This window comes from Tupaia chinensis, unplaced genomic scaffold, assembly GCF_000334495.1.
Source record: "Tupaia chinensis unplaced genomic scaffold, TupChi_1.0 Scaffold000600_1, whole genome shotgun sequence".
NCBI classification, from domain to species: Eukaryota; Metazoa; Chordata; class Mammalia; order Scandentia; family Tupaiidae; genus Tupaia; species Tupaia belangeri.
The window spans coordinates 7,818,213-7,843,372 of NW_006160117.1; the positions used below are offsets into that span (position 1 = coordinate 7,818,213).

At 37.2% G+C, this 25,160-nt stretch overlaps 1 protein-coding gene across 1 annotated transcript in view; it reads right to left on the reverse strand.

Moving 5' to 3' along the window:
• The window catches only part of DMD (dystrophin), a 1,496,890-nt gene that overhangs the window by 675,507 nt on the left and 796,223 nt on the right, over positions 1-25,160 (reverse strand). The window lies entirely within an intron of this gene.

Below are 25,160 nucleotides of genomic sequence, written 5' to 3' on the forward strand. Positions count from 1 at the left end.
ATATATGTGTGTGTATGTGTGTGTGTGTGTATATATATATATATATATATATATATATATATACATATACATATATATAATATATATATACACAATTTCAGTTCTATTGTTAGTCCTTACAATTGAACATGAATATCTTTTAGAAAGATAATATAGAGAACAGAAAGTGATACAGTGGTTAAGGTGCTAGAGTCCCATATGGTTAACCACAGTTCAAGTCTCAGATATGGTGGCTTGAAAATCATGCCAGGTGCATTTCCATGTAAGAAAAAAATACTGAGAGGAGAATGGAAAAGAAGGGATTACAGCATGGCCATCTCCCCTTGTGGGGGGTGATTTCTTACTTTCCCTTCCTCTGTATCTCTCTGTCTCTCTTCGGCAAGCACACAAGCCCTATGGCAAAAAACTAAAAGAACAAATAAACAAACAAAAACAACAACAAAAGAAATGTATTATTGTAGAATGCCCAAATTTTCTTTACTCTTACCACTTTAGTGCTTATCAGCTTAATTTCCAATATTAGCACTGGCATTTTATCGCCTGAAGGCTTTCTGTTGCCACAGGAGTTTGCTTTGGCATCTAAGTGGTAGGCTAGAGATACTAGGGACTTAACACCTCCCTGTCATCCCCTAAGAGCTGCCTGTAACTAACAACTGATGGTAGGAATTGCATATGGATAATCCAGCTCCTTTGAAGCTGGAGATCATTCTTACACACGTGTTTGCCAAGGGTTCCAGGGTTTCCCCAGTTGACCAAACTCCAGTGGACCAAAGTGGTCACTTATTTGATGATGTACCATCCTTTATTGGTTGCCTTCCATTTCCTGTCTCACTTTTCTACTCCCCTAATGATTTTTCTCAAATATAACCACTAGCTCTCAATACTTTTTCTTAAGATCTTCTGAGAGAATTCAAGAGCAGAAAGGTATACTTGAAAGTTCTTTTAACAACATCTAGACATTCAAGCTAGATATATTCAGTAAGACTGGCTTATATTGAGGCTATTTATGGTATCACTGTGAATCTAAACTGGAGATGCCCTATAGATTATACACTGACTTTATTTTAGAACATGAACAGTATGGTACTAGCAGATGGCATAATGGTTACATAGATGGACTCCCACATAGTTGACCACGGTTCAAATCCATGGCCCAGTAATTTAAACCTCACGCCAAACAAACACGTGTGTGTATCCAAGACTCTGAGAGGAAAATGGAGGAGAAGGGATTGCAGCATGGCCGTCTCCCCTGGGAAGTTATTTCTCACTTTCTGTATCTCTGTGTCTCTCCAGTGAGCACACGTGCTCTATAGCAAAAATCTCTCTCTCTCTCTCAAAAAAAAAAAAGGGAACATTAATGAAAAACAGGATAACATTTTTTTCTAAACAACTTCTTTAAACTGGTTTCATGCAATGGAAATAATTCTTCCATAAGCCTCACTTAAGACAAATTAGATAAAAATTTCCCTCATATACAATTTATTCTATTACCACTGCAAAGCTCTTTCATTTTTTGCCTTCATGTCTGCAACAGAACTCTATATAATTCTCTCATCCCAAGCCTCTGTTTTATAACATACATTCTATACAATAGAGAGGGTAATAGCTAATGTAAATCTGATCACCCCACTCCCTCATTTAAAACTTTCTGCACAATCTTCAGGATATCTTAGCTTGACATATATGTTTCTCTGTGATCTGACCTGGCATATCTGAGAGGTTTATCTATAAAGAAACAAACTGCAACATAAGCAGGGAATAAGAAAATCACCACAGATAATATAAGAACCTAGAGTCACTGGAGCCAGGCCTAAGGGATGGGAGGAAAGGGAGAGGAGGCCAGAAGCAGAGAATTCTAAGAAGAAACCACGTGAAGATGAGCAATAACCTTTTGTCAAGGGATACAGTCAACCTGCCATTATCTCATGGGGAGGGTCTCACTTTCCCCTCTTTTCTTCACAATAGGCTTCCTACTAGGACTCTCCAACGCCTAAACCAACAAGAAGCCAGAGAGCATGGAAGCCCGTTGTGTAACAGGTTAGCCTTCCAGAATAGAGAGCAGGACAGAGGAGGGCAAAGACTGGCTATGGATGGACAAGCCCATGTATATAGCATCGTACTATAAAAGCCAATGTATATAGCATAGTACTATAAAACTATGCTGCTGCTTTCATGATATAAGTAAAGTCTTTCTTAATTAATCTCATTGCCTCCAAAAAGTTAAAAGATGTTATGAATTAAAGAGATGTTTTGTAAGCGGAGGACTAGATACTCTGCAAAAACTAGTAACTGTGGCATGAAGTCAAGAATCTGGCCCCCAGAATAAGTAAAATTGCATAAGGAGCATTCATCAGAGACCACTGTTCTTTTTTTTTTTTTTTTTTTGAGAGATTTTCACTGTAGGGCGCGTGCGCTCGCCAGACAGACAGAGAGAGACATAGAGACAGAAAGCGAGAAATCACCCCCCAGGGGGGATGGTCACGCCGCAATCCCCTCTCCTCCATTCTCCTCTCGGGATCTTGGGCACGCATGCACACGCGCCCAGCGTGAGTTTTAAGCCACCGGGTCCAGGACACGAACCGCAGTCGACTACGTGGGAGTCCAGCGACATAGCCATTACGCTAACTGCTGGTTCCCAGAGACCACTGTTCTTATTGTGTTTATTTATTTGGGTGTTTGCAATGCATTTCAAAACTAGTCAACATATTACACTCCAACTTCGGTTAACATGCCAATTTTTGTTTAAATGTCAGTGTCTCTCTCTCCCTCTAACATTTGAGCACTATCATTTTGTTTTGTTCTCACTCCCTCAGTAGTGGAACACCTATTGGAGCTGAGGATTTATAGGTGTTGATTAACCTTCTATTTTTGTTTATAAAATTAATAGTATAAATGCTATTATAATAAAGCTGTTTGACATATAAACAGAAGTGTCTTTAGGCATTCTAAAATAGTTTTCTATTAGTCATAGAAATAACTGATATTCCAATTGCAAACCATTTTTTGACTTATCACAGTAGGCTACTTTAGAATGCACACTTGGCACCTTTTTCTCTTAGTCTATTGTTACATGGTGTGTGAATTTGAAAATAATAAAATTGACTTTACTTAAAAATAGCCTCTGAACAAAATTACAGCTAGATAGGAGGAATAAATTCTAGAGTTGAATAACACTGTAGGGTGACTATGTGTAACAATGATTTACTATACATTTCAAAAAAAGCTAGAAGAAAAGGTTTTGGATGTTCCCAATACAAAGAAGCAACTAATGTCTGAGGTGATGGATATGATAATTACCCTGATTTGATCATAATACATTATATGCATATACTGAAATATCATACTGTATCTCATAAGCATGTACAATTATTACTTGTCAATTGAATATAACAAAAAACAGTATTTTATTCCAATTTGCTTTCACCTTAATTAGCCTTAATTACTGACATTTTACTATGCTAGGATTTTTTTTAAAGGCTGTCTAGTGGCTTTTATACAAATCTGACAAGCTGTTTGGATTTATACTAGTGACTATTTTGTATACCCTGTAACTCAATAGAGTAAATACAGCCTATGTTTTTAAAAGGTCATCACTGGGGCCAGCAGGCGGTGTGGTGGTTAAGGCACTGGACTCTCACATGGCTGACCACGGTTCAACTCCAAGACCCAGCAGCTTGAAAAACATGCTAGACGCTTGTGAGTGCATGCCTGAAATCCTAAGAGAATAGAGCAGAAGGTATTGCACGGGGGCCAGCAGGTGGTGTAGTAGTTAACATGCTGGACACCCACATGGCCAACTGCAGTTTGAGTCCTGGACCTGGCGACTTGAAAATCACACCAGGCACATTTATGTAAATGTTCAAAATCCTGGGAGGAGTATGGAGAAGGAATAACCATTCCCTCTGTGGGGTGATGTTTCACTTATTCCCTCTCTTTCTGTTTCTCTCTGGAAAACATGTGCACCCTATAGCAATTTAAAAACATTAAAAAATTAAAAACATAAAAAGATCATTACTTGATATCAAAAAGAAACAAATTATTTCTTCCTATTTGGTGAGTATTCTTAATTGTAGAAAAAGAGGGGCATTTTATAGCCTATACCATTATTTCAGACACCCGTATTATTTAGATGTTTGCTCAATTACAGCAATGGAATATTTTCAGCCCAAAGCGGTTGTATGTGTGTAACATAGCAAGATAAAAAGATTTATTGAGGTGTGTACTCCACTGAGGGTGTGCTTTCTCACCTTTGACCTTCAACTGTACATTACCTTCAAATAAAACAAAACTAAATAAATTTATAGGCTATAGACTCACCCAACAAAATGTATAGAGCACAGCACTATAAAACTACCTCCTGTGTACCCCCACCCATCTATCCATCCAACCAGCCAGCCGGTTACCATTTTATTTACCATTTATTATATATTAGGCATTATGCTAAATACCGGGTAAACAAAAGATTCGGAGACAGAATCCCTGGACTGTAGTTTGGGTGCCTGTTAGATGGTGGTATTATTCACTATCTGCAATAAGAACACAGAATGATCAGGGAGATGATAATGAGTCCAATCTTGGACCTATTCAATGGGAGCTTTTGAGGCGCATCCACATAGGACTACCACTGTAGTCAGTGGGACTGAGGGTTCTATAGCACAGCTGCATTTTTGGGAAAGAGAAATTCAAAATTGGAAATCACTATAGAGAAGTTAAAAACTGAAGCCATCAATGTGAGTGCATTCTCATTAGTATGGCATATAGACTGAGCAGAACAGATGGTTGTGGATGGAGTCCTAGAAAATACAACATATAGAGAATGTGAATAAATCAAAAGCAGCCAATAAGATGAATGAAAGGCTAGAGAGGTAGGAGAAAAGTGTACTTTTATAGAACAAGGAAGAAAAGATTTTTCAAAACAGGAATGATTATATGTTATAAATATCATAAGAGATCATAAAAATAATAGTAACTAACATTTATTTAAATGCCTACTCTGTTCAAAGCACTGTTTTAAGTTCTTTACATGTGCTAATTGATTTAATTGTTGTGAGGACCTTATGACATAGTATTATTGTTTATGTTGTTGTTGTTATTGTTGCTATTACTTTACTTCAAGGATGAGGAAATCAAGACTATGTTAAAGAATTGGACTAAGGTCATACAAACTATGACTGGTAGAGTCAACTTTCGGACCCAAGAGTCAGAACCCCTCGTCTCCCACCAAGGCCCGTACCAAAAGTATCCATTGTTTTTGGTCACATGAAATCCCCTGAAAACCACACAGAACATTATTTGAGTAGAGTGTGAAAAATCTTACTGTAGGTGATCGAAAAATAAATCTCTATGAAGTAAAGAGACCAAATAGTCTACTCATTCATAGCCCTTCATATAGATGAGGGTTTAGGATCAAGGGAAGTTTTATTTTTCCCCAAATATGAAACACTTAAGAATGAATATAGTTTTTGAGGGGGAAAAGTGGTCAAAAGGGTAAGGATGATTCCAGATAGAGGAGAGACTTTGTCAAGATGGGTGTACTGAACATTAACTGATTCCTTTTCCTGCATTTTCTGCTTTATTTTCTTATTTGTGGTGTCCATGTAAGAGATTTTACCTAGTTTTATAGGCAATGTCTAATTGGTTTTAACTCATCTCCCTGGTCTTAGTGGTTGACATAAAGATAGACTTATGTCCCAAGTGATGCCAATCAAAACCAAAGAAACAACCCTCACATTTTTTTTGTATGCACTATTAAAGGAAAAAATTAATTGTTCTCTACATAAGATGAATGAGAAAACATGCAGACCTACAATATCCTGACATCCATCTTGGAATAATTAAGGTAAATTAGATGGAACAAATACCAGGGAGCAGAGCAATAACATGGAGAAGGAAAACTAGAATCTATGCTATTTAACTCCTGAATCAGGTCTCACCTCAACGTGAAATGTTTAGTGCCAATGGTCAATAAATATCTTCTGAGTTAGTTTCAGTAACTTTGAATTGGGCTTTCTATTACTACATCATAAAATAGTTCTAGCTGATAGAGAGGAACAAACTCTTTTAATGCAAATCCAGGTCTCAAAGGGACTGTGCAAGAATCAGAGGAATTGTAAATGGGGATATCTTTCAAATAAGAAAGTTTAAAAGAGGACTTTGATCCTACTTAAAACAGCTTTAACAAGGGTATATGGATAAATAAACTCAATGCTTATATCATGTTGGGTTCCTACGTAAATCTTCTAAAGCCTGTAGAAACAAAGTTCACCAAAAATGTTGTGGCATTTTGATGATATAATTCTGTGAACCTTATGGTTAGAAAGACATTTTTGCCATCATATCTTTATATCTTTCTATTCAAATTCTTTTTATGATGACTCTGTAAGTAAAATGCATGCTCCAAAAGACAGATATCTAGGGACCAAATTACTCTAGGGCATTCACATGTAGGTCTCGCCTGATTATATCTGTGGTCTGAAATATATTCTACTCTTTTTCTCGTTTATGTAAACCTTTGATAACTACCCATTCAAATGTCATCACATACGTCATCATCACTTGCCCTCCTCTCCAATGTGCAGGCATTTTCTCCTGCCTTAGTATCCTCATGACACTTTGTTAATCCTTTAAACTGTTTGCATATATTACTATCATTTACATTTTTTACATTTTCGTTTCCTACTCCAGACAATAGACACCTTAAAAGCTAGGACAGATCTGTAGCAGATGCTGTCAGTGTCTGGTCTACATGCTTTCGGCACTTACCACTCAAGCATAGGGTCAGCAGGGTCCTGATACAAGCACTTATCCTACTACAAGCCTGAGGGCTTTTCCTTAGCCTCCTCAGTGCCTCAGCCAAAAGTGCTGCAAAATGACTGAACCAAGAGCAATATTTAGCAAATGATTAATGTAAGTTGAGAGATAATTACCCTGGTTCCTTCCCCTTCCCCTCGACGGTGACAGGTATGAGGCATGTTTTTCACTAACTCCAAGAGTTTTGGACCTCAGTTGTCCACAGCAATAAACCACTCAATACTTGGCTTGATTACTGATTTCTTTCTTTTCCCTATCTTATTGTCCCACTTTTCTACTTGTACTTCCTGGGATCACCCTGAAAATAAACTACTTTTACCTTTAATCATTGTTTCAAGGTCTGCTTGTGGGAGATCTGAGCTCAAGTTAGTATTTTATTCATCTGATTCATTTTTAAATCCCTAATGCCCAACCCAGTGTATGGCAGTTAGTATACTTACAATAGTTGTCTTTCAAATGAATTGTACATATAAACTATTTAAATTATCCACACTTCCTCCTTATCATGATATAACAATGCCACCTTCAAAGTTAATCCTTGCCTAGCATCTTGAGCCTGTCTTCTTCAAAAGCAATCATTGTCTCTATTGCATTTCAAGTTTACATATTTAAACACTGGTTCAGGTCTTTTACCTTCCATGTCTTTTTTTATATATGCCAGGGAGCAGGTGTGCTTGCTGGAGAGAGACAGAGAAAGACAGAGAGAGGGAAAGCACCCCCATGGGGCATGGCTACGTTGCAATCCCTTCTCCATTTCTCTCTCCCTTCAGGATTTTGGACACATACACACATGTGCCCAGCGTGTTTCTAAAGTTGCCAGATCTGAGACTCAAACCATGCTGTCAGCCATATGGGATCCAGTTGCTTGAACCACCAGGTCATGGCTGGCCCTACATTCCCCTCTTTATTTTCCTCTCATTCTGTTTATGATCTCTATTCTAAGCAGGCAAATGCTTTCTGGTCATTTTTTGATTCTGATTTAATGTCTTTGTTTTAAATATTTATAGTATAAAATTCCCTCAATATCATGAGTACTAGTAGAATATCTTGTCTGATATAAAGTCCATAAATTAAAAGATATGGGGGGAGCAGAGAATCCTGTGAATCAAAACTGACCTATGAACTTTCTTTTTCTTCTTTTTTTTTATTTTTTAGAGAATTTTGCTTAGAGTGCATGAATTCATGGGGGAGGTGGGGAGACAGACACAGTGAGAGGGAAAGTGAGAGATCCTCTCACAGAGGGGATGGCCATGCTGCAATCCCTTCTCCATTCTCCTCCCAGGATCTTTGGCTCATATGCACATGCGCCCAGTGTGATTTTGAAGTCACTGGGTTCTGGACTTGAGCCACAGTTGGCCATGTGGGATTCAGGTGATGTGTCCCTGATCTTTCTCATTTTTAGGCATTATTAAAATATCTGTCGGTTACGGAAAATCTATTGGCATTTCATTTTTTGCTTTTGTCTTTTTTTTTCCCCCCTAAATTTGCCAGAGGGTGTGTGAGAGTAACAGAACGAGGGAAAGTTTGAAAGCAACCTCCCTCTCACAGGGAATGTTCACAATCCCTTCTCCTTCATCTCTCCCTCCTTTTGGGATTTTGGGCATGCATGGGGTTCAGCTACCTTTAGCAGCAGGACTGAAGCTGATTAATACAGTGATCCCAAGAGTAGACCCTACAGAAACAATACACAAAATACAACTTCAGAACTTTTTTTTTTTGAGTTTTTTGCTATAGGGCGTGTGTGCTCGCCAGACAGACAGAGAGAGACAGAGAGATAGAAAGCAAGAAATCACCCCCCAGGGGGGATGGCCACACCACAATCCCTTCTCCTCCATTCTCCTCTTGGGATCTTGGGCACACACGCCTAGGGTGAGTTTAAGCCACCAGGTCTGGGACTCGAACCGTGGTCAACTAAATGGGAGTCCAGCGACATAGCCATTACACTAACATCGTTTCCAAAACTTCAGAAGTTTTACACATACTCCATCTTGTCAAGGAATGAAAGCAGACATAAAATCTGAAGATCACTAAAGTCAAACAAGTTACACTGGAGCTGGATTACTGTGGTAGTTGGACACCATATAGGCCAGGTAATTGTTTATAATTGAGCAACAATTCAAACTGCAGAATATCACCATATTCGTGACACATCACCCAGGAGATTGATAGACCAAAGATATATTATAGCAATGTACTTGGTCACTAGAGCTCATGCTGTTAGATTTACATTTACAACAGATTCATCTGACATGCATAAGTGAAATAATAATAAAATACATGCACATAAACCCAGACAATCTGTGCATGTTTGTAATTGAAGAGCTACCCAAATGTACACATTTCTTCTCACAGAGGTCCATTGTAGAAAGCTTCTCAACTGATTTGTGCAGTAAATAGATGCTGGATAATGAAAGGAAATAAATAACCAATGCTGAGACTCAGGATGACAGACTGGGACCCAGCATGTGTCCTGATTTACGAATCTCCAGAAGTGTCAAATTGGAAACTCAGCAATCATGTCAAGAACCACAATATCGCAGAGAAAGAAACAGTTCAGTTGACTGAATACTAACCAATCTATCACTTCAAGTTTTTAAAGTAGCTATGTTTGATTATCGATATACTTCTTGACTGATATAAATTCCCACAACATCTCTCCTAGAGAGGACTGTTATTTACAAAAAAAAGAGAAATGATTGCCTTTTTGAATATACATTGCTACAAAACAAAGAACAGCTCTGTTACAATTTCTGCACTGAAGGTAGAACCTGAGAATCAGAACTTAGTGTGACCGAGTGTTAGAACACAACCTTGACTAGCAGTTAAGTCTTGGTTTATAGCTCTAGATATGTGATGAAGTTGCTAATTTAATTTTGAAAAGTTGATTTGCTATAACTTCAGTTTCCTCAACCACAAACCACTGATAACTGTATAGCCACAAAATCGTTGAGAAGATAAAATTCAATAATGAATAAAAATATAAAGGACCATATTAGAGAAAAATGTTTATACAGAAAGGGTTAAGCAGTAGATTATAGTTATCAGCAAACATTCATGAGCTGCTAGAAGGTGTGCACTGTGGGTTTCAATGATCTCACAGAATACACAAAAATCCCAGGTATTGAATATCAATTTATCTGGAAGAGATACACTGCAGATGAATCTTTTGAAGTCATTTAAGTGAATGAAGAATGACAAATAAGTTTAACTGTAGGCAACTGTAAGGAAAAAGGATCCCAACAGCAATTACAATAAGCTCTGAACCATTTTTTGGGATCAAGAGAAAGATGTGGGAATCACAAAAGACTATTTTCTGAGGCTAAAATAGTGGACAAAATGTTAGGCAAGAGAATTGAAACCAAATAAACTACATTACTATATTCTTGTACAAAGTTAGGATACAACTATGTGCAGAGTAGTATGAGTACATTTCAATATTTGACGTTCAAAGGGATAGAACAAACGAAGAAAGTCAAACTAATAATAAACAAAATTATAGAGAATATTAAGATATGGCCTTCCTAATCACAAGGCATTTACAAATGATTTCATTGATGTATCTACAGTCAAACTACGCAAAAAGAAGTCTCAATTCAAACCCACTAAGAAGAGGAAGAAGCAAATATGCTAATCATGTAGTCAATATGATTGGACATTTGATCCACTCAGGAGCAGTAGAGGAGAAATAGAGTTGCTGTAAAGATATAGAACAAAATATCTGAGACAGAACAGAAAGCTAAAAGGAAAGGGTGAATTGTTGACATGTGATTAATCTCTAATCAATATGACTAAGTAGAATATTTACTGCTTCCTCCCTCTCTTCCTTCTCTCCCTTTTCTCTCTCTCTCTCTCTAATTGCCAGAGAGCACATGTGTCTACCAAAGACAGAAAGACAGGAAGAAAGGAAGAGAGGAAAGAGAGAAAAAGAGAGGAAAAAAAGCATGTCCAGAGAGGTGTGGTCATACTGTAATCCCTCCTCCATTTCTCCATCCTGTTGAGAGTTTGGGCTTGCATGCACACATACCCCACATTTTTCTCAAGTTGTCAAGGCTGGGACCATACTTGGCTATGTGGAATCTGGTTCCCTTAACTGCTAGACTATGAGAGCTATTTGCTTCTTCTTTAAATACAGAAAAGCTGGAATACATAAATAGCTAAGCATTTAGTTTAAATTCATAAAAAAATAGACTCAGAATAAATAACTGAATTAAAATTTTTATAATATTAATCTAATTTTTAAAGAATAGTTTGAAATATGGAAAAGATCAATAATGCTACTTTCACATTTAATTTACTCCTCTGCAATATAGGGATAAAAATAATAAGATTAATAATCTATAAAACTTAAAGGAAATGATGGACATAAGGCACTGAAAAGAGTGGCCCCATGTGAACTCTCAATTATAGGGGTAAAGATAGGCAATCATGCACTTTTGTGACACCATTGGCCTTTTATGGGGCTTCTTATATATTGAATCATAAAGTATAGGGGCCTCCATTGGATGATCCCTAGGGTTCCTTCTAGCCTTGATGCTTCTGTCCAACAGGAAGGTGACCTTATGAGGTTATTGTGAAGAACTTAGCCAGCCCAGTACTTCAATGTACAATAAGCATATCAGTATCCATATTGTTCCCCTGAATGGACCTCTGGTATGTTTCAGCTTGGCAGTCTTATGGGCATATATTCAGTCATGCTAAAATCAGTCAAAATAAACTCAAATCAACCTTTAAAAATGTCCTCTGCTTTCTGGGTTGATGGTATATGTTTTACCTTGTTTAGTTTTTTTGTATCTTGATAGAGACGGGCACCACCACCAGGTATGCTCATTTATCAAAACTCATTGGATACTACACTTGAGATTGTTGCATTTTAATCTGTATGAATTTGCAACAATTATAAAGAATGAATGTTAAGCTCTAGTTGATGTGCATGTTCAAGTGTTTCTGGAGTAAAGCAACCTGTTGTCACCAACTTACTTTGAAATGCCTAAGAAAATGGTAAGGATTGGTGGGTAAGTAAAGGGATGATGTGATACACAGAATCTAGATGGTGAGTCCATGAGTATTGACTGTATAATTCCTTCAGCTTTCTGTGTATTAGAAAATTTTCTAAATAGACTATTAGATAAAATCTTCTCTCACAACAAACAAAAAGCAGAATATTATTTAAGCAGTTTTGTAAGTCACTTACACTATTTTCCAGTGAAGATAAAAATACCATCTGTGGAATATGAGAGTTTAAAATATGTGAAACAGAATTTACAATACCAGGAATGGCAAAAAATGTTTTGTTCAGAGTCATACCCAATGTGTATAGAGAGGAGGTGGAAATGGAAATCAGGGAGATCCCTTGATTTCCAAGTCAACAAAATGTCAAAGTCCAGATTACCCCCTTAAAAATATGCCTCATATTATTTGTTTTTTGTTTTGTTTTGTTTTGTTTTTACAGTTAGAAGAAAAGTGCATAGTTTTATTCTATTGTTCACTCAAAATTTGCTGTGTTCCACTGGATGCTTACATCTCTGAGTATCTTGTGACTCCATAGATTAAAGGGTTGGCAAGCTACCACTCATGCCCAAATCCACCCATCATTTGGCCCATTGTCTGTTTCTATAAATAAAGTTTTATTGGAACACTGCCATGTTCACTCATTTACATATGGCTACTTTTCGAATCACAACATGTACACCATCAGCAGCATTATTGGGTCATAAGGTAGTTGTATTTTCAGTTTTTGAGAACTTCTATACTGTTTTCCATAATGGTCATACTATTTACATTCTTAACAATAGTGCATGAGAGTTCTCCTTTCTCTACAACATTGTTAGCACTTGCTATCTTTTTAAAAAATATATTTTAATTTTTTATACATTCAATCACTATACATCGCTTAGCTTGTAAAGTGAATTTTCCGACATAAATACACTTCACACCAGTCCAGTATTCTAACACAGAAGATGAGTTTGTCTTCTAAAGAAAGCTCATTCTCCTGTTTGATGATAAAACATAAGAAAGTGTATACTGGTGCTCATACCAAAAGATAAGTTAAGATGAAAGGAGAAAAATTTTTGCCCCTAGAGGGAGAGTCAAGTATTTTGAGAAAATATCAATATCCAGTTGTAATAATACATTTATAAACATTAATTAAATATAAGATGAATGCTAAATGTGACATTATTTGATCATTGAAATGAATAACTTCTTAAATGGCTTCCTTATTTTGATGGGGGAGACTATTGTTTGCAAAGGAAGCCTAAAGTTAAAAGAAAAGCTTGATGAAATAGAATCTTATGACTTTTAATTAAAACATTACTGATTTTCTTCTGTTTCATTTTCCAGATTTAAGGGTTTTTATCTTGAGCTGCCGATAGGTTCATGTACCTACTATTTGAACAGAATCCTAACCTGTTTCCTGGCTTTAAGTTTTAAGCAAAGCTCTCTTAGCATTTTTAAAAATTTTGATTTATTAAAGCTAAAACTGTTTTTCTTGAAATTAAAAAAATATATTATGGGACCAGCAGTTAGCGTAATGGCTATGTCGCTGGACTCCCACGTAGTCGACCGCGATTTATGGGACCAGCAGTTAGCGTAATGGCTATGTCGCTGGACTCCCACGTAGTCGACCGCGGTTCGAGTCCCGCCTCTCAAAAAATATATATTAAAAAAATACCTATTTAATGACCACAGTGACCTACATAGCATCAACTAGGTGCTACTTTATAGTATATTCATTCTACCCAGAGTTTCATGCCAAAAGTCAGACATGTGTTTACAGATATGTACCTATCAGCTGAACTTGCTATTGAAAGTAGATAGACTAATTAAGATATTTTGTAAATCAATAAAATATGTCAGGGGAAGGAATGAAAAGAAACTGTAGACACCAGAGACAGTGTGGGAGGGAGGAGTGTGGGAAATAGCAGAGGGTGAGAAATAGGGGGAAATACATGTGTGTGTGTGTGTGTGTGTGTGTATATATATATATATTTGAAACAAGAAATGGAAAATTATCGACAATATATATGTTTAAGTCACTATGCAGTGTATTCTGGATGGGAAATCACATTTTGTATGTTGTGATGATGCTCAGGGAATGAATGTAAAATAAAATAATTAATAAATAAAAAGAAGAAAAACTTGATGCATAGCTATGCAAAAATATTTGCATTTATTGTCCTAGGTCACTCACAAGTCACAGAAATGAAACATCTAGAGATGATATAGATTCAACATGTCACTGAACAATCCATCTGTCCAGAGGAGCTCAGCTGTCAATTAATGAAGTGCCAAATGTAGCAAATAAAGTACTAACAATTCAAAAGTGTTCAGCAACAGTTCATTAAAGCGGAGCTAAAGGGTACCATTATGATTCCAGTACCACAGATTTATCACCGTGTCACCAGCATGCAACACACACAATAAAACCCATTTATCACTGTAAATGTGCGCATCAAAGCTGATGCATTTGTTAGAATATAAATATTTTTTAAATAAGTAGAAAAAAGTATTCTTTTTCTTCCTTTACACACATTGAATTTCATTTCTATATCTCTCTACTCAACCTTTTACTTTATATGTACAGAAAATACAAATTATTCCTGGAGAACAAAGTGAGCTCATTTCTATCTTAAAAAGGATACTCCACAGTCAAGCCATTCAAATTATTTTTCTATCTTTACAAGGATACTCCACAGTCAAGCCATTCAAATTAAGGAATAAAAAGAGATGAAAAACAATTCCCTGAAAAGAAACTATGGCTAAAAAGCAAAATCCCATATTAGCCACTGATGGACTTTTCTGTACTTCTTTCTTACCTCTTCTTCTGATTTAGGAGCCCCTCCTATCCATAACTCACTCCCTGTACTCAGTGTTCCAATCTCTCTGACCTCCTATACACATCTATTACATTTTTCATCCCTCCTGTATCTTTAGTCTCAGTCTAGAACCTGAGATTGTTAGTTTTCTTCCATGTGAAAAGAAAATGACATCAACAACAATTATTTTCATTTGGCCCTATGTCCTCTATGTCTTCTTCATGTAAGAGTGACTTATAGCAGTGCCCCTTAAAGGATAGGTTCCATACTGGTAGCACGAGCATCACCTGGGAGCTTGTTAGAAATGCAAAATCTCAGGCCCAATCTTAGACGTTTGTAATCATGGCAGTTTTTAACCTTTTCTTCTTCTTTTTTAAATATTTGTTTAGGTTTTTACCATAGGGTGTGTGTGCTCACCAGAGAGACATAGACAATGAGAAGGAAAGTGAGAAATCACCTCCCCCCAAAAGGGGCTGGCCACACCACACCAGCCCTCCCCCTTCATTCTCCTCCGGAGATTTGGGGCACACATGCATGTGTATCCAGTGTGATTTTCAAGTAAGCAACCAGGTCTGGGATTTGAACTGCAGTCAGCCATGTAGGCATCCAGTGCCTTAACCATCACACCATGTGTTAGTCCTGCAATCACTGCATTTTTATTTTTATTTTATGTATATATATTATTTAGAGGTTTTTGCTATAGGGCACGTGTGCTTGCCAGAAAGACAGAGGAGACAGAGAGACAGAAAGCGAGAAATCACCCCACAGGGGGGATGGCCATGCCACAATCCCTTCTCCTCCATTCTCCTCTCGGGATCTTGGGCATGCATGCACACGTGCCTGGCATGAGTTTAAGTCACCGGGTCCGGGACTTGAACCGCAGCTGACTACATGGGAGCCCAGCAACATAGCCATTACGCCAACTGCTGGTCCCTATCACTGCATTTTTAAACAAGATTCCTCAGGTGATTTGCATGCATGTTAAAGTCAGATAAACATTAGTCTATACACACTATTTCTACATACACACTTTACATATCCTTCTCAGTTCACTACATTTAGATTTTTACCACTGAAATGATTGTTTTTAGAATTATCTAACTTTATTTCTATTTATTTATTTTTAATTTGACCAGAGAGGGACAGAGAGAGAGAGAAAGTGAGGAAGTGAGCCACCAGGTCTGAGACTCAAAACACAGTTGGTCATGTGGGAGTCCAGTGCCCCTAACCACTATGCCACCTGCTGGCCCCCTGAAATAACTTTTGTAGGGACAACAATGATCTAAATTTCTATAGCATTGGAGATTCTGAAGTTTATTTTTCTAGACCTCCCTTCAGCTTTTGCCATCACAGATGAACCCGCCTTGAAAACTTTTCTTTTGATTAATTTGGCAAGATTTTTTTTTTGTTTTTTTTTAGAGGTTTTTGCTATAGGGCACATGCTCTCACCAGAAAGACAGAGACAGACAGAGAGATAAAAAGATAGAAAGCAAGAAATCCCCCCCCCCCCATGGGGGATGGCCATGCCGCAATCCCTTCTCCTCCATTCTCGGGATCTAGGGCACGCACACGCGCCCAGCGTGAGTTCAAGCCACCAGGTCTGGGACTCGAACCGCGGTTGGCTACATAGGAGTTCAGCGACATAGCCATTATGCTAACATTGCTCCCGCAAGATTCTTTGTTGTATTTTATTTGACCTCTTCGTCCATTCTTTAACCTCTTCTCTCTATCTCTTAAAGTTCCTATTGCCTAGAGTTTCTCTTTTGATCTTTTCTTTTTACTTTCCATATTTTCCCTGGTAAGTTTATGTACCTATATAGCTTCATTTACTATTTCTATAATGATCACAGTGAAATCAATATCCTAAGCTAAAAACTGTCTCTTGAGCTCTATATCCACAAGGCTACATGCCTCCTAAATACCTTTGAAATTGTCAGCATATTTAAAGTAAATCAAATCATCTTAACTCCTCCTCTCCCCTATTCATTTTTTTTTTGAGATATTTTTGCTATGAGCTTCATGTGCTCACTAGAGAGACAGAGAGAAAGGGAGAAATCATCCCTCGGCGACGATGGCCACCCCACAATCCCTTCTCCTCCATTCTCCTCTTTGGATTTTGGGCATGCACTCACATGCAGCCACCCTATTCATTAACACACATTTGGTCCTCTACTCACTCATTCAAAGCAAAAACCACAATCACCTGTGATTCTTCTTTCTTCCTATCCTTTAACTGAGAAGATGCCAAGTCATTCATTCAATCTCTTTAATCACTCTTCTAACCTCTGTATCATCCATCAATCTCTTCCCTGGACTGCTCTAATTGAAAGCCTCCAGATGTACTCTCTAATTCAGTGGGTAAATCTACTAGGATGCTTTAAAAAATATCAGTGTCTGGGCTGTATTCCCAAAGGTTTTGATTTAATTGGTTTGGGGCAGAGTCCAGTCACTGGCATGTTTACTTTCTAATGAATCTAGCTCTGAGCCCAGTCTGAGAACCACTGCTCTATTAATAACCTTTTGTATTCCCCATCCATCTTTGCTACTCTGGCCAGAGAAATCTTTTCAAGATGAAAATCTGAGTCTATTTTCACTTATTAAATCCCGTGAATGCCCTCTCCTAATTGCTTTCAGGAAAAAATCAAAATGATTTACCTGACTTATAAGATCTTTAATGGCACGGGGAGGTGTGGTGTTATCTGTTGAAGATATTTTGTAGTTTTGTCAGCTGAACTGGGGAGGGGGGGTTCTTCCTGTTTGGATGTCCATTTTGTAGGCCAAATAATAATGTGATTGAATGTATAAAAGAAAATAAAATGAAAAAAAAAACACCTAATAAAATAAAATGAAAAATAAACATTTTTATTTCTTCCATGAATGAGAGAGGCAGAAATAGAGAAAGAGTGACTGGTGGGGGTCTAGCCTCGGTGGGGGTGGGTTGACTCGTTGGAGGCAACGCTGGAAGGAAAGGAAGACTAAGGCCTTGGTGTCTTTTTATGCATGTCCTGAGTCAGACACCCCTCAGAGATCGCTCTCTGAAGAGTGACCACTGTTAGGAATTATTGTGCCTTTTTATTGAAAATGTGTTATATGCAAGTAAATGGGTGAGGGGCTACGTGTTTTAATTATTAGCTCATAAAGTTTTAACAATAGAGAACATGGGTTCTATTTAGGGTTGAATTAAGGGTGGGTCTAGTGCAGTTCTGCAATTGTTTGTTTGATGTAGGCGTCTTTAAGGAATGTAGTTTTGGGAAAGCAGGCTCCAGCAAACAGAGATAATTATTAGCTGATGTGGTGTGGCAGCCATCTTGTGATTACTGAACATGATGTTGAGAAAAGAAAATTTTAAGTATAGATATTAGTTTTTATGGATTTTAATAAAGAATAATACTTACATAGTTTTATAGGGATTTAAAACTTCATGTAAGGAATTCTAATATATTTATTTACAGTTTTGGCCTAATCCTATTTTATGTAAAGAAAAGATTATTTGTAAGTTTATGTTAAATGTATTTTGAAGGGCCTTTTAAAGGTCAAGATTATTTTTGCCTAGATAGAACTTTAGCACACCCTCTATTGTGACCACAGAGATAAAGCATTGTAATTGACAGTAGGTGATTAGGGCCGAGGGGAGTGGTCAGGGGACTTTTGGGAAAATCTTATTACATATTTAAGAGAATTATGTAACTTTTTATAGTAGTATATTAGGGAGTCAGAGGGGGGTCGCTTCCCAGTAAGGCTACCACAGTTTTTGGAGCAAATAGCAAGCAGCCTTGCCGACATGCTAATTTGACCTAAGTTTTATTCTTAGGTCAGGGGGGTACACAGCAGCAGCCTTGCCAACGTGCTGACCCGACCTAAGAGGTAGAGGTCAAAAGCTCAAAACAGATCCTGGGGCCCTACCGGGTCAGACTCCTCCAAGTGACTGCTCCCTGAACAGGGTATTAATTCTTTAATCCAACTCTAGCTTCAGCAAGCTCCAAGTCATGGGCATGTCCATGCCCAGCATACTCAGGAAGGTCTCTGGACATGAACCCAGAACCTTCCTATGTAGGTCAGCCTCACAGAACATTGTGTTTTATCACTGTAACACCATCCCAGTCCCTACAAGCTATTTTTAAATGTGGTCCTGTCTACATTTCAAGCTTCTTGGCTAGTGCTGCTTGTTGTGAAGCCTAGTCTCCAGGTTTACAGTCACACAGGAGTCCTCTGCATATAAGAAAATACTAGACATCTCGCACATTTCTATGTTTTTCTTCTGCCCAGAATATTCTCTGTCCTTTTTCACTTTGTAATACTCAGCTCAACTATCATTGCCACTAGTCATTTTATTCTGATCATTCCCCTCCATTCTACTCAAGTGCCTTTGTTTAGGTACCCCTCTACCCCACCTCATAAGTTTCCTGAGCACTCTTGTTTCTTTGTTCTTACCTTCTCACTGAATACACTGATTATGCTCTCCAGTAAATTGTCTGTATCTTATCTGTCTTACCTACAGAAAGATGATGACTTGAAGAAAGAGAATGTATTTTTACTCCAGGGCTCAGCACAAGTTGGGCAACATAGGAGGCTATTAAAAAATGTGTGGAAAGGACAGGGACAACTTTTTTTGCCATCAGCAAGAACTTATGCATTACTGTAAAAGTGGCAGTGATCACAAATATGTAATATACAAAACATATGTTTAAATATTTTGAAGACTAATGTGTGAAAATAGGGCTTCACTATGTAGGGGAGAAAGGGGGAAATGAATTGATGTAGTACAGCCTCAATTGAATCCTTCAATATTTCTCAGAAAACAAAATATGGGATTAAAAATAAATAAAGTTCAGTCTATTCTGGCTCATTTAACATATATGCTATTATTAAGACAAACACAGGATGAGTGATTACAAAATATATTTTAAACTAAAGTGTTGTCTGAAAAGTTGAAAAGCAAAGTGTATGAAAGATGTAAGTTGCCATTCCTAGGCCCCATTTGAGATAATTTTCACTTACTTAAATCTTGGCCATTCACAAATGTTATAGTAAAAGATGTGAAATGTGGGGAAGATAAAAGTAATTCTTTTCCTATTCTGATGATCCCAATTCAAGTGACAAAAGAGTTTAATACAAATATGTAAATAAACTTTGAAAATTGCATAGTAACTTCTAAAGTAGTACAGTAGCTCCTAAAATGAAATGCTCGAGTTTATAGGAAACAAACAAAAAAATTATGTCTATGGTCCCTTTATTTCCATTTACCTTGAGTAAACCATAAGTTTACATGCACAGAAGAAAGACCTAGAAGAGAGACAATACCTTGGTGGAACAGATGGCTAAGAAATACAGGAAAAGAATAGTGTAATCATCTTAATTTAAAAAAAGAGTCCCCGTAGTAAAAGAAAAAAGATAGAGAAATTTAAAATGAAGTAATCTATGTGAAAAGTGCTTTGTGAACTGAAAAGCTGACAGCAAACATAGGTATTATTGCTATTTTCTTTAAAATGAGGTGTAGAATAGCATCGTGACTATACTATTTGCAATAAAGGAAAGAAAGAGTCTTTTAAAAAGATATAAAACTGATGCTTTTTAATCTAAACCAACAAACAAAACCCAGAACACCCAAACATTGCCAGAACTTGGTTTCAAGAAAGACTCTATTTTTTCCCAAGTTAATATAATTAGTTACTTGATCTTCTGGTACTGATTTGTCTATATATATTTGTTCATCAACTTTTTCTTAATAATATTCTATATACCTTAGATTGAGTAAGAATGTATAGAAAATCAAAGGTGTATCAGGACCAGTGAACATTTACAATTATCCTACCTGATTCAATATTCATACACATTTTAGAATCTGTGTCTTTAAGATAGAATCCACTTACTTGGATGCATTATTAATTAGAAAGAAAAGCTCAAAGAGTGGCTTTTCATAGCTTCCAGTGTGGTGAGGCTCTTGTCTTCATCCTTGGTGCAAAGAGAATCCAATACAAGGTTTTAAACAGGGAAGTGACACTATCTAATCTGCGTTTGAAAGATTAGTCATGCTGCTAATTGAAGAGTAGATTGGAGGGGAAGACAAGGAAAGATGCAGAAAAACAAGAGTTAAGATGTTAAGCTAGGCGTCCAGGCACAGCCTGATGGTGGGTGGTAGATGGAAAGATAGGAACAGATCAGTAAGATATTTAGGAGATAAAATGTACAGGACTTTGCCAAACTCTTCTTTATGCCTAGAATGCACTGTATGGTACACAGTAGGTGCTTCATGCTTGGTTTTGATGGGAAATGAATGGGGATATAAAAGCCCTGAAACCTTAAAGGAGTCTTAGGATCCCTGGTCCTACAGAACTTTTTCCTCTCATAGGAAAATAAAATGAAACTAAGAAAGTGTGACCATTGTTTTTAAGCAAGTTATGCCTCGCTACTGTGCCCTTTCCAGAACACAAGCTGCATGTAATGTCTGCAAAATTTTGCTTAAATCTTCTTCAGTTGAAAGCCTTGCTTGACCTTTGTTATTGTTACTTTGTCTTGACTTTTGTGTTACTTGTAGATAAATAAATGGGACAGAAATTTGACCCTTCTATCACAAAATGGTGAAAAAGGTTGCTGTGAGCATTCCAATGGACCCACGATTTCATACTGAATATAAGGTTACAACTATCCACAAGAGGAAAAGTAATGAAGACAGTGTGCTATATGGAATACATAAAACAGGTGGGAAGTCAGAGCTGTTCATTAACCTGCCATTCATATAGTAATGAATATCTGAAGCCATTAGTATGAAGAATCAAGCCAAAACCTTGGGAATTATCTGGAAAGAGGCAAACTAGGGGGGAGAAACTGAAAAGAAAACTTCAAGAAAGGTGTGTGTTTGAGGCAGAAGCTTTGGACATGAAGCAGGAGAGGTGGTCTCTAGACAAAGTAAAATGAACCTGTTGGGTGGTCACTGATGCATGAGGAAGGAGATTGATTAGGGCCACCAAAGATTGAGCATAAAGAAAATGATAGAAATGTTTATAGAGTTTACTTTGGCAATCAAAAGGGCAAAGTCAGACAAGAGGTTTAAGGGATATGAGCTGCTTCATTGTGGAACAAAGACTAGGAAGAAGTAGGGAAAAAAGAAGTAGAAGGTTAGAGAAAAAGATCAGGGAGCCAACTTGCCAAAAAGAGTGAAAGATTTCCACTTGAAATTTAGTTTAGAACACAAAAAATATGCTAAAAAATAAAATAATATTTTGAAAAATGACTAAGTACATTTTTTGAAGATTCTAGTCAGTTTGGTTAGAACATGGATCTGTATCCAGTTGCTCCAAATTTATACTCTTAATCTGATTATTAAAAGCAGTACCTATACTAATGAAATCTCCAAAGTTTTCTTTCTCCCTAATTCTGCCATTTTTTCTGCTTTTCTACCATTTTCACCCAAACTAGTACCTTCTTCTGTCTTATTATCTTCAAGTTCATCAACAGTCTTCTTGTTTATGTAGATGCTCTAGTTCTACATTCCAGGATCCACTTGAAAGCACTTACTCACTACATGTAACTAGTGGAAAGTTCCATGTCTTTTTTTTTTTTTTTTTTATCGGCTTTTTTTCTTTTTCTTTTTTAGGAGAAGTTTTTGCTATACGGTGTGTGCGCTTGCCAGACAGACAGAGACAGAGAGACAGAAAGCGAGGAATCACCCCCCAGGGGGGATGGCCATGCCGCAATTCCTTCTCCTCCATTCTCTTCTCGGGATCTTGGGCACGCACGCACACGTGCCCTGCGTGAGTTTAAGCCACCAGGTCTGGGACTCGAACCGCGGTGGACTACGTGGGAGTCCAGCGACATAGCCATTACGTTAACTGCTGGTCCCCGCAAACATGTCTTTAGTCACTGGAAGCAGAACTAATTCTGGCTGCAATGACAAGGATGCTCCCATGCCTTTCTCTTGGCTGATGAGCAGTTACTATAATGTCTTTGAAAATTACAAATAGGTATGCTATGAAATAGCAGAAAGTACGTATGCTGACTAATCCATTCACTGCAAATTTGTATGTGAATTCCTTCAATTCAAAATATAGTTTGTGTAATAGGTTTGTCGTTAGGTATTTTCGTACACACAGATTAAATTATGTCAAATTCTCTCCCGACAGGCATTAGCAAGAGGTTCAGAACTAAATTAGTATAGTTGTTCCCCCAAACAAAAGATATCTGATACAAATCTACCAAGCTGCCTGTTCCAATGGTATTAACGACCTTCTAATCTCATTGCTTTATTTTATTCATCCCTTTAATTTTTTTCTTCTACTAAATCTCTGTATCTTGCTGCTTATTAAGATAGCTGTTATTTGGAACTGAATGAAAGGTTGTGTGTGTGTGTGTGTGTTTTTTTTTTTTTTCTGTCTCCATGTAAACCTTCCTAAATAGACTCTTCATTATTATATTCACTTTGAACATTCAGAAAAAATAAAAAAAGCTGAAATAGCTAATGTGAAAATCTCCATTCAGGACATCATCATTCTAATTGGTTTATAACCTGCTGTGCTGAATAGCTCTTCCACTCATCCTAGTCTTCTTTTTCTTTTTCTTTTCTTTCTTTTTTTTTTTTTGGTAACCTTAAAAATGAAAACTTCTGTGTTATGAAAACTAACTGGTAATGAGAAAAGGATATAGAATTTTAAGTTATCTTTGGCCAGTTTGTAGCAGTACAATGGTAATACTCATAAATGCTGAGGCTATATGGAAAGTCCTGGGTTCACTTCCTGAACTCATCTTGTCCATGCCAGTTGTATACACACAGCCATGATCCTGGCCAGCTGAGGGGTTGGACTGTGGTGCTGAGACCCTATTGGGGGTACATTACCCTCTCAATAAATAAATAAATAACCTTAAAAAATACCTTCAACAATGACCTTAGAATTTTTAGAGGTATTTGTTTCATTGTGTGACTGGTGAAATTTACCTGTAAGTTACCATGTGTTTACAAGGTCTTAGTTCATATTTTAATAGCTACAATGAAACTATGAGTTCAGAATGCTAAACCCACATCTTCCCTTAACTCTTTTGTTTAAGTTTAATTTCTTTCTTTTATGAGAGAGACAGGGGGGAGATAAAGAGACAGAGACTCCCAAAATGAGTCTTTGCATCATATTTCACCCCCAGGCTCAGCTAGCTAGGGTCAAAAGCATGCATGTGCACCTGGCTTGTACAGAGAAACCCTAGGACATGAACCTGAGTCCTTACCATATGGCTTCAGCATTCCAGGCCATTGCATTATCACCAGATCACCAACTCTGGCCTCCATGCTACTTTTGAAACGCTTGACCTCTATTTAAAAATGTTCTATGTTCCTACCCCAAACTTACTGAATCAAAAACCCTCTGACTCTTGAAGTAATGCATACATTCTTAAAAAGTGATAGTGCCCCAAGGGATGAAAATTTGTTACTGAGAAGCAAAATTTCTTAGATACTTTTAAGGGTTACATGGTCTGAGGCCCTCCAAAGGGTCACAGTATATAAACAGATAAATAGCATATCTGTGATACTAAAATTTCATGGAGATTGATTAGAAAAAAATATTAAAAGGTTTCTTAGGGGGTGATGATGAAAAAATAAGTTGAAAAAATCATACTAATATATTTTAAAATATTTTCCAGATATAAAAATGATACATTTTATTACCTGGAACTGAGAAAACACAGATAGATACAAAGGAGAAAAAATGTAAGTGCACCCAAATTTTATGGTTAAAAATTTTGACATATTTCCCTCCAGTTACAGTTTATCTTGTTGGCTCTATTTTTATAAAATTAGGGTCATACAGCATAAATCATTTCATATCCTACTGCTTTCCTTATCATTAATATAATCATTCCCTGTGCTATTAAATAGTGTTTCAGTAGTGCTTGACCTACTTCCAATAAACATGGTAATATTCAAAGGTAGGTATAAACCAATCTTTAATGACAAACTTTCTCCAAAATTTAAATTAATATTTTTATAGTATTAGTATCAAAAAATACACATTTTAGAATATTAACCATTTCCCATGATAAACAAACAACTTGCAGAAAAATAAAACTATATCCTAGTGTTTAGTGAATGAATTCCTTATTCAATTTCCATCTCTGCTCCAAGCTATTTTATGTTTTCCCTTCTGTTTCTGCCTCTTCATCTCTCTCTTTCTCTGTTTTTTTTTTTTTTTTTTTTTACCCTCATTCTGGGAGCAAGTTTTGATGAAGAGTAAGAGAGATAAATAATAATTGTTATGTTGCAGCCTTTTGCTACAGGGATTGATAAACTTTAAATGCAGAAGGCCAGAACGTATTTTAGGCTTTGAGAGCTTGACGTTCCCCGGCTGTACCTCTGACACGGACAGAAGCAGCCATCGATAATGAATGGACATGACTGTGCTTCAGCCAAGCTTTATTTACAAGCCCAGACTTGGTGTCCGAGTGAGTCCCTGCAGTGCCGAAAGCCACATGGCCAGTCCCGGTTTCAGATCCTGGGTTGGACTGAAAACACTCTGGGCACGGGCATGCACATGCCCAAGATCCTGATGACCTGGG